We start from the raw sequence: 13087 nt of genomic DNA, 5'->3' as shown, positions 1-13087 counted from the left end.
AACATACATAGTAAAAATACTGAAATATATAAAGGGAAATATACTAAATATAAGTAAACATACTAAGCATACTGAAAAACACAACATAAATGTACTATAAAAATGAAATACTAAAATATATAGAGTAAAATATACTAAATGTAAGTAAAATACTAAATATACTGAAATAAACAACATAAATGTACTATAGAAATAAAACACTAAAATATATAGAGTAAAATAAACTAAATGTAAGTAAAAAATACTAAGTATACTGAAATACACTACATAAATGTACTATAGAAATGAAATACTAAAATATATAGAGTAAAATATACTAAATGTAAGTAAAAATACTAAGTATACTGAAATACACTACATAAATGTACCATAGAAATATACTAAGTAAATATACAGAAATCTATTAAATATATAAAAATATACTATGTATACAGACCCAAATACACCAAATAAATGGAAATGTACAAAAATATACAAAAATATACCAAATACATAGAACTAAATATAATAAATATGGTAGCATGTGCTAAATATATAGAAATATACTTCGTATACTGAAGGAACTAAATATACATGCCCTAAATATAGGGAAATATAATAAATATATAAATATAGTATATAAGTATATAAATAATTATATACTACATTATATACTACATATACAGAAATAAATAGGGCTTGGCAATTTGGTAAACATATTCTATCACAATATTTAAAGACGTTTTCACGATACATAATATTTATATACATATAATAGCAGACAAAATGCATCAGTAGATTCTATTCAAAAACTCTCATATACTTAATACAGGGATTTATATTCAGAATGAGCTGCACTTTCTTTATTTAATCCAGTCTAATTACACTGTTTTTTAATTAAACATGCAGTTGATCAGGGTTTTTTAGGCACGGAACTAAATATACTGAACATAGGAAAATATGCTAAATATACAGAATATACTAAATAAACAGAAATAAACTAAATTAACAGAAATCTACTAAATATATAGAACTAATTATAATAAATATAGGAAATATATATATTAAATATAAAAAACTAAATATACAAAATATAGGAAAATATATTAAATATAAATAACTAAGTATACAGAATATAGGAAAACATGATACATATAAAGTACTAAATATACTAAATAGGGGAAAATATCCATTATTATATACTAAATAAACAGAAATAAACTAAATCTGCAGAAATCTACAAAATATACAGAACTCATAATAAATATAAGAAAATATATTAAATATAAAAACGAAATATACTGAATAGAGGAATTATATAGAGGAATATTTATAAAATATATAAATAAATAGATATATAAATAGTATATAGATATACAGAATATACTAAATAAACAGAAGGAAACTAAATATACAGAAATCTACTAAATATACAGAACTAAATATAATACAAATAGGAAAATATATCTGTATATATAGTATTTAGTATCGTTCTAAATATACTAAATATTTATAAATATGTTCATATACAGAAGTAAATGTACTACACAAGAGTACATAAGTACAGAACTCTAAACTACACACAAAGACACAATGTATATTTACATTATATACACACAAACTACATGGATCAAAGCAGCAGATGTGTTACTATAGTAACACTCAAACCCTGCTTCACACAGAGCACAAAATGATGAGGTTTCAGATCTCAACCAACTAATTGATACAGTCAATCTCCCAGCTCTCCGAAGCAGCAAGACGAATTCCTCAGCCTGCCAGCAACAACAGCCCCAAAACCACTCGCTAAGTACCCAAACTGGATGAGGTTCCCAGACTGCATTTCTACTCAGAGGGTGCAATTCAAGTTGGCCTTCTCTGGCCACCTCGGCTTATGGTGTAACTGAACTCAGATGAGGAAGACATGCAGCCTGACGTCTGCTGTGAAACAGAAGCCGCTTCTCACCTGGAGGGATTAAAAGGGTGGAAATCAAAGAGGCCTTCTGACAGGATGAGACAGACTTGCCGGTGGGAGTTGGAGCTAGGTTGGAGTAGTTTGTTCCTGTCAGAACTGAGCCTGTGTTTGGCTGGAGCGGTCATTCCTGCCAAGCTGAAGACAGCTGAAGTTACTGGGCTCTGGCACAAGCAGAACCGTGCTTATCCGGCTCTGACCAAGATCTATGTCGGCCTTGGTAGAACAGTGAATACTTCAAATGCGTTGCTTTTTGTGGCGTCAGCCAATCCATCATCCAGTCCCAATCCATAAAACTGGACTGATGTGAGAGATTGGGAATAAGGGAATAATTTCCCCTTATTGGGAATAAGGGAAAAACTCAGAAATGGCAACTTTACAGGAAAAGGGAAAAACCTTCTTAACTTTCAATGGAAGTCTATGTAAACAGATTTAGTTCAGTGTCATTTTGGAGCATTTCTATTGGTCCGTTCATCATGAAATTCTGAGCCAACGTAAAGAACAGCGGCCAGATTCACATTATGCCGAAAAGTGAAAAACGACAAGTCATGAGATTCAACACTGAAATGGTGTCTTCTAAATAAAACAGCAAATTCGACAGCCGCCTAGGTTTAGAATTCATCAGCTGCTCAGCTCTCCGAGTTTCTTACAGACCTGTTTTTTTTTTTTAGGAAAAACAAGTCATCGAATGCCTACTTAATAACACTGCGCTATTTCTCCCTTTCACGCTGGGGTATCCCAAATAACACCAACCTCCTCCTCCGCTTCATTAACGTCTCTCTGGGGCCTCATTCTTCGCTGGGCGGAGGGTGGGAAAGCGGGGAGGGTGCAGAGGCAGAACCCTGTAGGCCATGGCCCTTTGAAGCTACGCAGCCCACAGCTGCCTAAGAGTGGCTAACACAGTGCTAGAGGGTCCACCCGTAGCGTAGCAGTGTGGGAGTATCTGACTCTGCATTGGATGCTGCTGTGCTAGCTGTGGAGAAGCAGCATAATCATCGGACAGCCACGTTTATGCCTGAAGCCCCTCCTCCCAAATCGTACGTCCTCCGAATTCCATCCCTACCTTGTTCACGTGTCTACAACAAAGTCTCCGCAACCCTCCGCCACCCCGTCACCTCTCTTTAACCCCGTCATCTATCATTCCTGGCTCCACTTAGCAGAGGGGGGACTGGCTTTCCACCACAATGCAGAAGCCACCTGAACTCCAGCCAGCCCAAAGTCCTCAGAGTTCTGTCTCTTCTCCTACAGCCTTCTCCCAAATCATCAGAAGCCGAAGGCCTGGTCCGAACTAGCAAAACGGACCTAAAAGATGTTCTGAAAAACCTTCTGACTGTGATTATGACCAGTAGATGGCGTCGTAACCCTCTATTGGACTAAGAACATCAGGATAGTTCTCATGCAGCCCATAATTCAGTGCTTGTCATAGCTGGAGTGATATTTACAAGCCCCTGTCCTCTAACACAGCACAGACCCTCAAATACTTAAGAACAGGGTTACGGGGTTCTTAATCCCCATGACCTGGAGTGTGTGAAGTCCATAAAAACAGGTTGCAATATTACCTGTTTCAGAAGCAGCATAGAGGGAGATCCTGCTGTTCGATGCTGTGGAAGCTCACTAGGGTCATTGTGAGTCTGAAACAGATGAAGATAAGAGATGTTAATTAAAAGCAGCAGCATATATTTAGGATTGTAGGGACGATTCGTGGCGGAAAAATTACTGCCTACAACTTCAGAATTCTTCAGAGGACTTTTAATTTGGGAATATGGATACAGGACGTGGGAGGGAGATATAGAGTCAGGGAGAGGAGAGAAGGGAGGAAAGTGGATGACTAGCTAACTAGCTAGCGTTAAGTTAGAGAGGTTTTATAGGTGAAAACAACGGAAAATCGCAATGGAAAGCCGTTGCAGACCAGACGCACCATACCGCGTCGCGTCCAAAAAATTCTTTGTAATGGAGGCCTGCACACGTGTGACCTAAAATGTACACAGAGAATGGCAGCCACATGCTAGTTTCCACCGTTCGTTTGTTGCTATCTTGGCAGTGAATTGTCAACATAGGCATGTGCAGCCCGACACTCATACACCACCCCACCCCTCTGCCCCCACGCTTTACACCACTGAAATAGCAACCCGCCAAGGTCAGACTGAACGCACCCGGCTCTTAAAAGGGAGCGGCGAGAGACACGCTGATTGGTTTATTACTGCATGTTACGCCCAAAACAAACACACCCATGATTGACAACATGACGTTTACATGTTTTGAGCATTGCAAGGCAAACCTTTGCTATGGTAACCTGGCGTTACAATAGCAAAGATACACCAACATGCTCTAAATCAAGCTGCACAGTGTATTTTAGATTCCTAAAATAAGGCCCATAGTCCCAACAGCTACCATGCTAGCCCTGTACAGCTCGTATCCTTCACACTGGGGGAAAGATGCCGTATGTATAAATGGATTTAAATAAAGTTTACAAAGTCTAGTTTCACTGTATTTCATCTCTTCATATGTCCTATTTCCTCATTTTAGTGCCTTTTCTCAGTGTTCTGTGAGATAGAACGACCAACTACAGGGTTCTGATGGAACGGCTGAGTACGATGGTAGCCACAGTAGCACATGTTGTAGCATACAGCCCTCTTCTCTAGTTCAGTGTGCACAGTTGCTCTAAAAACAGCCACCCTGATATGCACATAAGACTATTAAAGATGATCTGTGTTGTAGGGGTGTCACGGAACACGTATTTGCGCTGAGAATACACAGTACACGTCATTAGGGTAAATACAGTCATTTTACACGTGTAAGTGCCACTCAGAAACCAAAAGCTGTAAATTGTTGGTTTTGCATGGTACTGTGGGAACTGTAGGGGATTAGGAGTCTTGCTATGGTAGCTGTAGTCTTGTTTGCCCCTCCTAACCCTCCTCCTTCTCTCTCTCAGACCCAGGTGCTGTTTTTACCTCTCTGTATTCGTTATCTCTCTCTGTTTTCAAATAAACAAGTATTTCACTCAAATTCCGGCCTTAGCATCTTATTTTTACTCATGAAATCACAGTGTTTTTGTGCAGAAACACATTGAACATGCTAATGTTTACACTGTACTGCTTAATTAACCCACTACAGGCTGTATTAACTAACTGGGGGGGGGGGCGCTATACAGCACTAGACGGAACAAACTGTAACTTGCATGACTGTCTGTTTAAATGACATGAAAAGAAACCTGGTTAGTCTTTATTTTTTTGTTTTTTCTTCCTGTAGTAACAAACTCGTACCTAACCGTGAGTTCCATACTGGTTTATGAACCAAACCTTTTTGACTTTTGCGTACCGTTACACCCCTAGTTTGTTGAGAAATAAGTCCATCATGTTTAATGTAAGTAGTCTAACATAAGTCTAACATGTCTAAATAAGTCTATCAAAGTTTAGCGACTTTTTGAATTTGATTTATTTTATTATTCATTTATTTATTTTGATAATTTAATTATTCAGTTATTAATGAATGAATAATTTATTTATTTGTTTATTCAGTACTACAAGTCAAGTCAAGTGACTTTTATTGTCATTTCAGCTCTGTATACAGTGAAATTAAATTATGTTTTTTCCAGAACATGGAACATAACGAGAACAAAAACAATACAGTACAGACAAAAACTAAAAAACTAAATTTCACCAATATAACACCACTTTGTCTTATATTACTGAATAAGGAGTAACAACTAAAGAGCAGGGATTCTCCGATTAGCATCCAGGACAATATTTTGATCTGATATTTGTCATTTCAACCCGTTTACTCGCAACTAAAAAGCTTTTTCAATGTGACAAATGCATTTCCACAAAGTACACTGAGTTTTAAAGCATTGACACAAACACTAGAGATCTAGTGGTCCCAATCCAGAACACAGTGGTAAAAAAAAGGACCTGAGCTGGATAAGGCTTAAAATAGCCAATAGTCTATCCATTAAAATATCCCTGGATCAGCCCAAATCACTAATACTCAGGATCAGATCGGGACATCCCTAATTTACACACTTTTCTTAGAAGTCAGACTTCATTTATGAAGGTCACAAAAAACATCTGGCTAATTTTATTTGTGTATCATATTAAAGGATGATTGGCCTGCACATCTCACTGCTTTTACACCACAGTAAAACAAGACATTTTAACCACTTATGATTTTTTAACTACATTTATATTTTTTAATTACATGAAAACCAATCAAGAAAGAATGTCTGTTTCATATTTCTACTTTAAGATCAATATAATAAACAACAGACCCTTTTCATACATGTTTTGCTCAGCTTTACTAACTACCAGCTGTCACACAAGACCAGGGGGTTTGGGATCCAGATGCAGGTTTATTGCAGCTTACAGTAGATTCAGTCCAACAACAACCAAAGCCAGAGACTGAAACCAAGACTCTGAGCCGTGATACAGGAAGAAAGCCGTAAACCACAACCAGGACATAACACAGGAGATAACGCTTTAAAAACGCTGACAGAGGAAACAACAAGCTAAGACGTCGAATGTGCGATTGAAAACAGGTGAGTTAGAACACCCACAATTGAGGTGAGAGCGAGGAGGAACACCAGCCATGTAGTAATGTCACGACTGGTGTAGTGAGGTGGGTAACGATCCCACCTTCCCTGTGGTAGACAGACACCAGACAGGGTTTGATTTCCAGACTGGACAAGCTGGAGATGGCAAGATCTTGCCATCTCCGTTGAGAACTTACTGGTCACTCCATCTACAGAAGCTCGAAGCCTTGGTACGTCATGGATGATCAGTTATCGTTCTCAAGTCATGTTGCAAATGTAACTCGGTCATGCAGATTTCTCCTGTACAACATCCAGAGAATTCGACCCTTCCTCTCTAGAGAGTCGCCCAGGTGCTCGTTCAATCTTGTTACTTCAAGACTTGACCACTGCAGCTCTCTTCTGGCTGGTCTCCCTCTGGGCACCATCAGACCCCTGCAGCTGATCCAGAACACAGCGGCATGGGTCATCTTCAACGTTTCTAAATTCAGCCATGTCACTCCACTGCTGTGTTCTCTTCACTGGCTTCCTGTAGCTGCTGCCCAGGTCATCAGATTCAAAACCCTGATGCTGGCCTACAAAGCCAAGACTGGACCAGCCAGCCCCTCCGTACTTGATGGCAATGGTCTAAGCAATGGTCTAAGCTTAGAGGTATCTTTTCAGCCTATTCTAACTAGCTGAGGTTATTCTTAAGTAAATAGCAAAGCACTTTTGTAAGTCTCTCTGGGTAAGAGCGTCTGCTAAATGCCATAAATGTAAATGTAAATGCAATACTCTACATCAACAAGAGTCCTTGGGCAAGACTCTCAACTTGATTTGCTTCAGAAAATGCTGTAAATGCTCAAAATGTAGGAACCCTAAGAGCTGATTCACAGCCGTCAGACCGGCAGGAGTTTGAATGATAGAGAATTCAGCGCAATTCTGGACGCATTTTACCAACTGCGCCAAACTGCGGAGTGGAGTGTAGTATAATTACCATGTCTACCGTTTACCAGGGCCTCAGGGTAAAAGGCTTCAGAGTTAAACAGTGAAGGAAGTTTTCCCCACCCACTAAAATTAAGAACCGCATTGACCCATTCACGTCAACAACAGTCCAGCTTCTATATTTACAGCCACGGCAATGACCAAACCTCCGAACCTCACCTACAGCTTCCTTCAACTGTGGCGCTCTGAAAGCGCCCCCTCCCCCTTTGCTCACTAAACAAATTAGCATCTAAACAGGGTCGCAACATAGAAGAGTTGTTTGTCTCTAATCAAACGCAGTTGCCATGGCGACTGTAATCTGGTTATGTACTGATAAGTTGGGCTAAACAATAGTGGGACAGATATTTATGGATGAGGGCCTCTCCATTGAAGAGCCCATTTACAGATATGGAAAACAAGCTCATGGAAGCCCTCCCCTGCACTATCAGAGAGTATCCTTCATGCTCCGGTCCTCACTTAGACACAACCTTCTCACAAAGGCAGGCTTAAATATTCATTAAAGGACACTTGCACACTATTATTCTGCTAATGCTGTCAGGTCCTCTACATCAGCTTATATCAGCTACTCACTCTATGCGACTACGTAGCCCCTGAGCAGTCCAGCAGACCAGCAAACTCAGAGGTGTGAAGTAATGAAGTGCAAATACTTCGTTATATTACTTAAGTAGAAATGGAGTAATTATTTTTTCGCCAACTTTTTACTTCTACTTCTTAAATTTTCACCCAATTGTCTGAATTTTCATATTACCAATTTCCTAGCTAGGCTGAGTTGCAAGTGTAACCTTCAGATTGCTAGATTACTTCTTACATATTAAGATATGAGCTAGTGTATGTATTGAATAGCTTTAGCTACAGCTATCTCGATGGGTAGCTAACATTGCATTTTACTGTAACATGTAAACGAGGCTCTAATTGAATGGATGAGCATATTTGTCCATGTTTTATTTAGCACAGTAAACTTGATTATACTCTAGTTCTATTGTCTAGAATTACCCTAACTGGGCAAGTCAACTGGCTGGTTGATTTGCGTATCCACTTCCTGAATGGGTCAACTGAAAAAAAAGGGGAAAGTTGCTAAAATAGGATCCAGGAACACAATTTTACCAAAAAATACCAAATATATATATATATATATATATATATATATATATATATATATACAGTCATGCCCGAAAGTATTCATACCCCTGGCAAAGTTTGACTTAAATTTACTTTTATTTAACCAGAAGTTATATTTTTGCCTTGAAACGACACAGGCATCTCCCAGGAGATAACACGATGATGTACAAGAGGCATCATTGTGGGAAAAAGTATTTCTCAGCTTTTATACACATTTGAACAAAAAGTGGCATGTCCAAAATTATTCATACCCTTTGAAAACTGTCACAGTATATGGGAAAATCCAAAGTTCTATACCATTCCAAATAGTCCAAGCTGTTTTAAAGCATCCTAATTACCCTGATTCATTGGGAACAGCTGTTTTAATCAACTCAACAGGAGAAAAACAGCAGCTCTCTGCAGTTGGTTTGTGGACAGTCATGGCTAAGACAAAGGAGCTCACTAAGGACCTGCGGCTGTGCATTGTGGCCGCTCACAAGTCAGGAAAGGGCTATAAAGCCATATCAAAATGTTTTCAAGTTCCAGTGGCTACAGTGCAAAGTAATATTAAAAAATACAAGAAGTTCCGCACTGTGGAAAATCTCAGAAGATGTGGTCGGAAGCCAAAAGTGACACCTGTGCTGGCCAGGAGAATAGTGAGAGAGGTGAAGAAAAATCCAAGGATCACCACCAAGGCCATCCTGGTGAATCTGGACTCTGCTGGTGGCGACATCTCAAGGCAGACAGTTCAACGGACACTGCACACTGCTGGGTTCCACGGACGCAGGCCAAGGAGGACACCACTTCTCCAGAAAAGGCACACAAAAGCCCGCTTGACCTTTGCAAATGCTCATCTGGACAAAGAAGAAGACTTCTGGTGTTCTGTTTTATGGTCAGATGAAACAAAAATTGAATTGTTTGGCCACAATGATGTGTGCACCATTTGGCGTAAAAAAGGAGAAGCCTTCAACCCTAAGAACACCATCCCCACTGTCAAACATGGTGGTGGGAACCTAATGTTTTGGGGGTGTTTTTCAGCCAATGGACCAGGGAACTTGATCGCAGTAAATGGCACCATGAAAAAAGAGCAATACATCAAGATTCTCAACAACAACATCAGGCAGTCTGCAGAGAAACTTGGCCTTGGGAACCGGTGGACATTTCAGCACGACAACGACCCAAAACACACAGCCAAAGTGGTAAAGAAATGGTTAGCAGACAAAAACATTAATGTTTTGCAGTGGCCCAGCCAGAGTCCTGACTTGAATCCAATTGAGAATCTGTGGAGGGAGCTAAAGATCAGGGTGATGGCAAGGAGACCCTCGAACCTCAAAGAGTTGGAGCTCATCACTAAAGATGAATGGGCAAAAATACCAGTGGAGACATGCAAAAAGCTGGTCAGCAATTACAGGAAGCGTTTGATTGCTGTAATAGCCAATAAAGGCTTTTCTATTAATTATTGAGAAGGGTATGAATAATTTTGGACATGCCACTTTTTGTTCAAATGTGTATAAAAGCTGAGAAATATTTTTTCCCACAATGATGCCTCTTGTACATCATTGTGTTATCTCCTGGGAGATGCCTGGGTCATTTCCAGGCAAAAATATAATTTCTGGTTAAATAAAAGTAAATTTAAGTCAAACTTTGACAGGGGTATGAATACTTTCGGGCATGACTGTATATATATACCCAATACTAATACCAATAATATATCTTTGTTTCTATAGAAAAGAGTGTAAAGAACCGTTTAAAGAACAAAAATGGTTCTTTATGGAACCAAAAGCGGTTCTTCTATGGCATCACTCAAAGAAGAAAGAGTGTACTGGGGCTTGGTCTTCCTGAAGCGTCATTTCTCGACCTCAAATTTCAACAAGATCGTATTGTTGTTAGTCCAGAACTATCTGCAGTCTCATCACCAGCAGTCTAAGCTCAGGCTGGACCGAGAGTGGAGGCCCTGCTGCACCTCAGCTTGTTCTGGCAAGCTGGTGAAAGATGCATCCGGGCTCCACCTAGAACAGGAAGGTCAAGTGCTCAGTGTTAACTGTGCCCACTTCCCTGAGGAGACCAAGAAGAGTCAGATGAAGGATGATGGTTATGACGAGAACTGGCATCAGAATCAGGTTTTATACGCAAACATTTTTGCAGCACACAACACTCCTCACAACAGACAGAAAGGCTAGCTAGTTTAACAAGCTGAGTCCATGTAAACATTAACAACATTAGCCAGCGCCTGCAACACCACAGCTAGTAAAGAGACACAGCATCGTATGTCTGCATTAAACTACTGACCAAGACCCGGCGCTGGGGGCTCTGACCCGGCACTGAAGGCTCTGACCCGGGCGCTAAGGGATCTGACCAGACACTGAGGGGTCAGAGGGGTCAGAGGCCACTGTTGGGCCTTTGAGCAAGGCCCTTTACCCTCTCTGCTCCCCGGGCGCTGGAGTTGGCTGCCCACCGCTCTGGGTGTGTGTGTACTCACTGCCCCTAACACGTGTGAGTGTGTGTTCACTACCAGATGGGTTAAATGGACACATTTCGCTGTACAGTGTACAGTGACAAATATGTGCACCTTTACCTTTACCCAACACTGAGGGGTCTGACCCGGCATTGAGGGATCTGACCCGGCATTGAGAGGTCTTACCCGGTCCTGAGGGGTCTGACCCGGCACTGAAGGGTGTGACCCGGCACTGAGGGATCTTACCCGGCACTGAGGGCTCTATTGCTTAAGGGTTTTAACCAAACCTTGCTGAAACAGTTCAGCCCTTCGGATTACCCCTTGTTATATTGGTCACCACATTAAAATTTCAGCTGGAGTTGAGCATGGTTAAACTGGACAGAGTGGACACACTGGTCAGTGTGTTTGGGTGAATTATGGGTATGGGTATGGGTATTCAAGTATCTGCCGATACCGTTACCAACTCTGACAGACAGCTCTTAATTAAATCAATGACCATTTTCATAACCTTACAATTACATCCCATAGGTTCTCTTACATACAAGCAAATGTTTAAACCCCTTTATAAACTATTTACTTTACATTCAATAGAAATAGACGTTACTTTTTCCATTACTGTATATAACTAACTTCGTCGCAAATTTAACGCAAATTCGCATCACACTGAAAAAATGCTAAAACAGCGTAAACATGCTACATAATACTATTACACTTTAATTACCAACTTTTTGCCTCTTCAAATGGGAGCTAAGAAATGTATAAAGCTTTCTGACGAATCTAAGAATCCAAGTCCTTTTTGCGGTCAAAACCAAAACAACCTGTAAGTCCATACGTCACATTAATAATAGAGGTCTCCTAAATATTAAACTGTAAATATAACAAACAAAATATACTAAATAAACTAAATAAATGATACAAATTCCTTTCAGATACTGTTTGGGGTTATTTACACTCGTGACACACCTATTCTAAAAATCTTTTTTTTTGAGAATTGATCCAGTATTGGAAAACATAACCCCCCCTAATAAACATCAGTCCTGCAGAGGGCACGGATGGGAAGAGTGTTTGGCCAGAACATGGAGTGGCTGCATTACAGCACCACTACTGGCTATGAAACTCACCCCACAACAAACATTCGACTGACTCACCCTCTGTAGAGCAGCGGGGGGTCAGCTGGGAGGCTAAATATATCCCAGAGACGAGCCAGAATAACAGCTGGAAAATACAAAAAAATCCCTTTCTGTGTGTGTGTGTGTGTGTGTGTGTGTGTGTGTGTGTGTGTGTGTATAGGAAACGCAGAGAGATTGAGAGTCAGCACAAAGACAACAGTGTGAGACTCGCTTGAGTGGCTTGAGAGACGGCGAGGGAGGGGGAGGGGAGAAGAGGGGAGGTGGGGGGGAATTCTTCAACCGTTCCCAAAACTGATCTCACATTTTGAAACAACTTTCCCAGAAAGCCAGCTAACTCCCCAGGGGGTGTCGCAGGGCCCGGGTGCACACATGGCCTCTGCCCCGCCCACTTCCCCCCTGGCTGGTCTGGTGGGCAGATATCAGTGGGGGGTTGCTCACGATGGGGGCCAGGCCACAGCCTGAAATAGCCTCCCGCCTGTCCTCGGGAAGTCCGAACAGTTGGATGTGAGTTTTGGAAGAGAAAGAATCCCACCGCAGTCCGATGGAGCCTTCCCCGAGCCTTCAGAGTGATGTAGTAGTGATTCATAAGACGGACGTTCTGCCCCGAGAGGAGCATCAACAGCGCTTTCACAATGTCAACAGTTTGTCCCTTCATGCGCAGGAACTACGTGTGCAGACAGCATTCCCGATGACTTCCTTCAGTTCCTTATTACTAGAAATCTGCAGGCAATCAGCACGGCTCATGATGACGTGTTTCCAGCAAAATCAGAGACAAACAGTCTTGTAAACAGTGATCTAGTCCTGTTTATAGCCAGCTCGCAAACACACACACATCTCATGTGTTATACATCTCAACAACCATCTTAACGTCTGATTATAGGGTTAAAGGGGTCTTTGATAAAGGCTCAACGGTTCAACATAGAACTATGACACCTAACCCTTCAGATGCC

At 40.7% G+C, this 13087-nt stretch overlaps 1 protein-coding gene across 3 annotated transcripts in view; it reads right to left on the bottom strand.

The window, feature by feature from the left end:
- Nucleotides 1-13087, bottom strand: part of mrtfbb (myocardin related transcription factor Bb) — a 68870-nt gene that overhangs the window by 40678 nt on the left and 15105 nt on the right. For all 3 annotated transcript variants that reach the window (XM_072676435.1, XM_072676437.1, XM_072676436.1), the window contains exon 2: nucleotides 3508-3579. The gene's annotated coding sequence lies outside the window, so the exon portion shown is untranslated. The remainder of the gene's footprint in view (nucleotides 1-3507; nucleotides 3580-13087) is intronic.

The sequence above is a fragment of the Salminus brasiliensis genome, chromosome 3 (genome assembly GCF_030463535.1).
Source record: "Salminus brasiliensis chromosome 3, fSalBra1.hap2, whole genome shotgun sequence".
Classification (NCBI taxonomy): Eukaryota; Metazoa; Chordata; class Actinopteri; order Characiformes; family Bryconidae; genus Salminus; species Salminus brasiliensis.
This window is presented reverse-complemented; position numbering and strand designations above follow the sequence as displayed.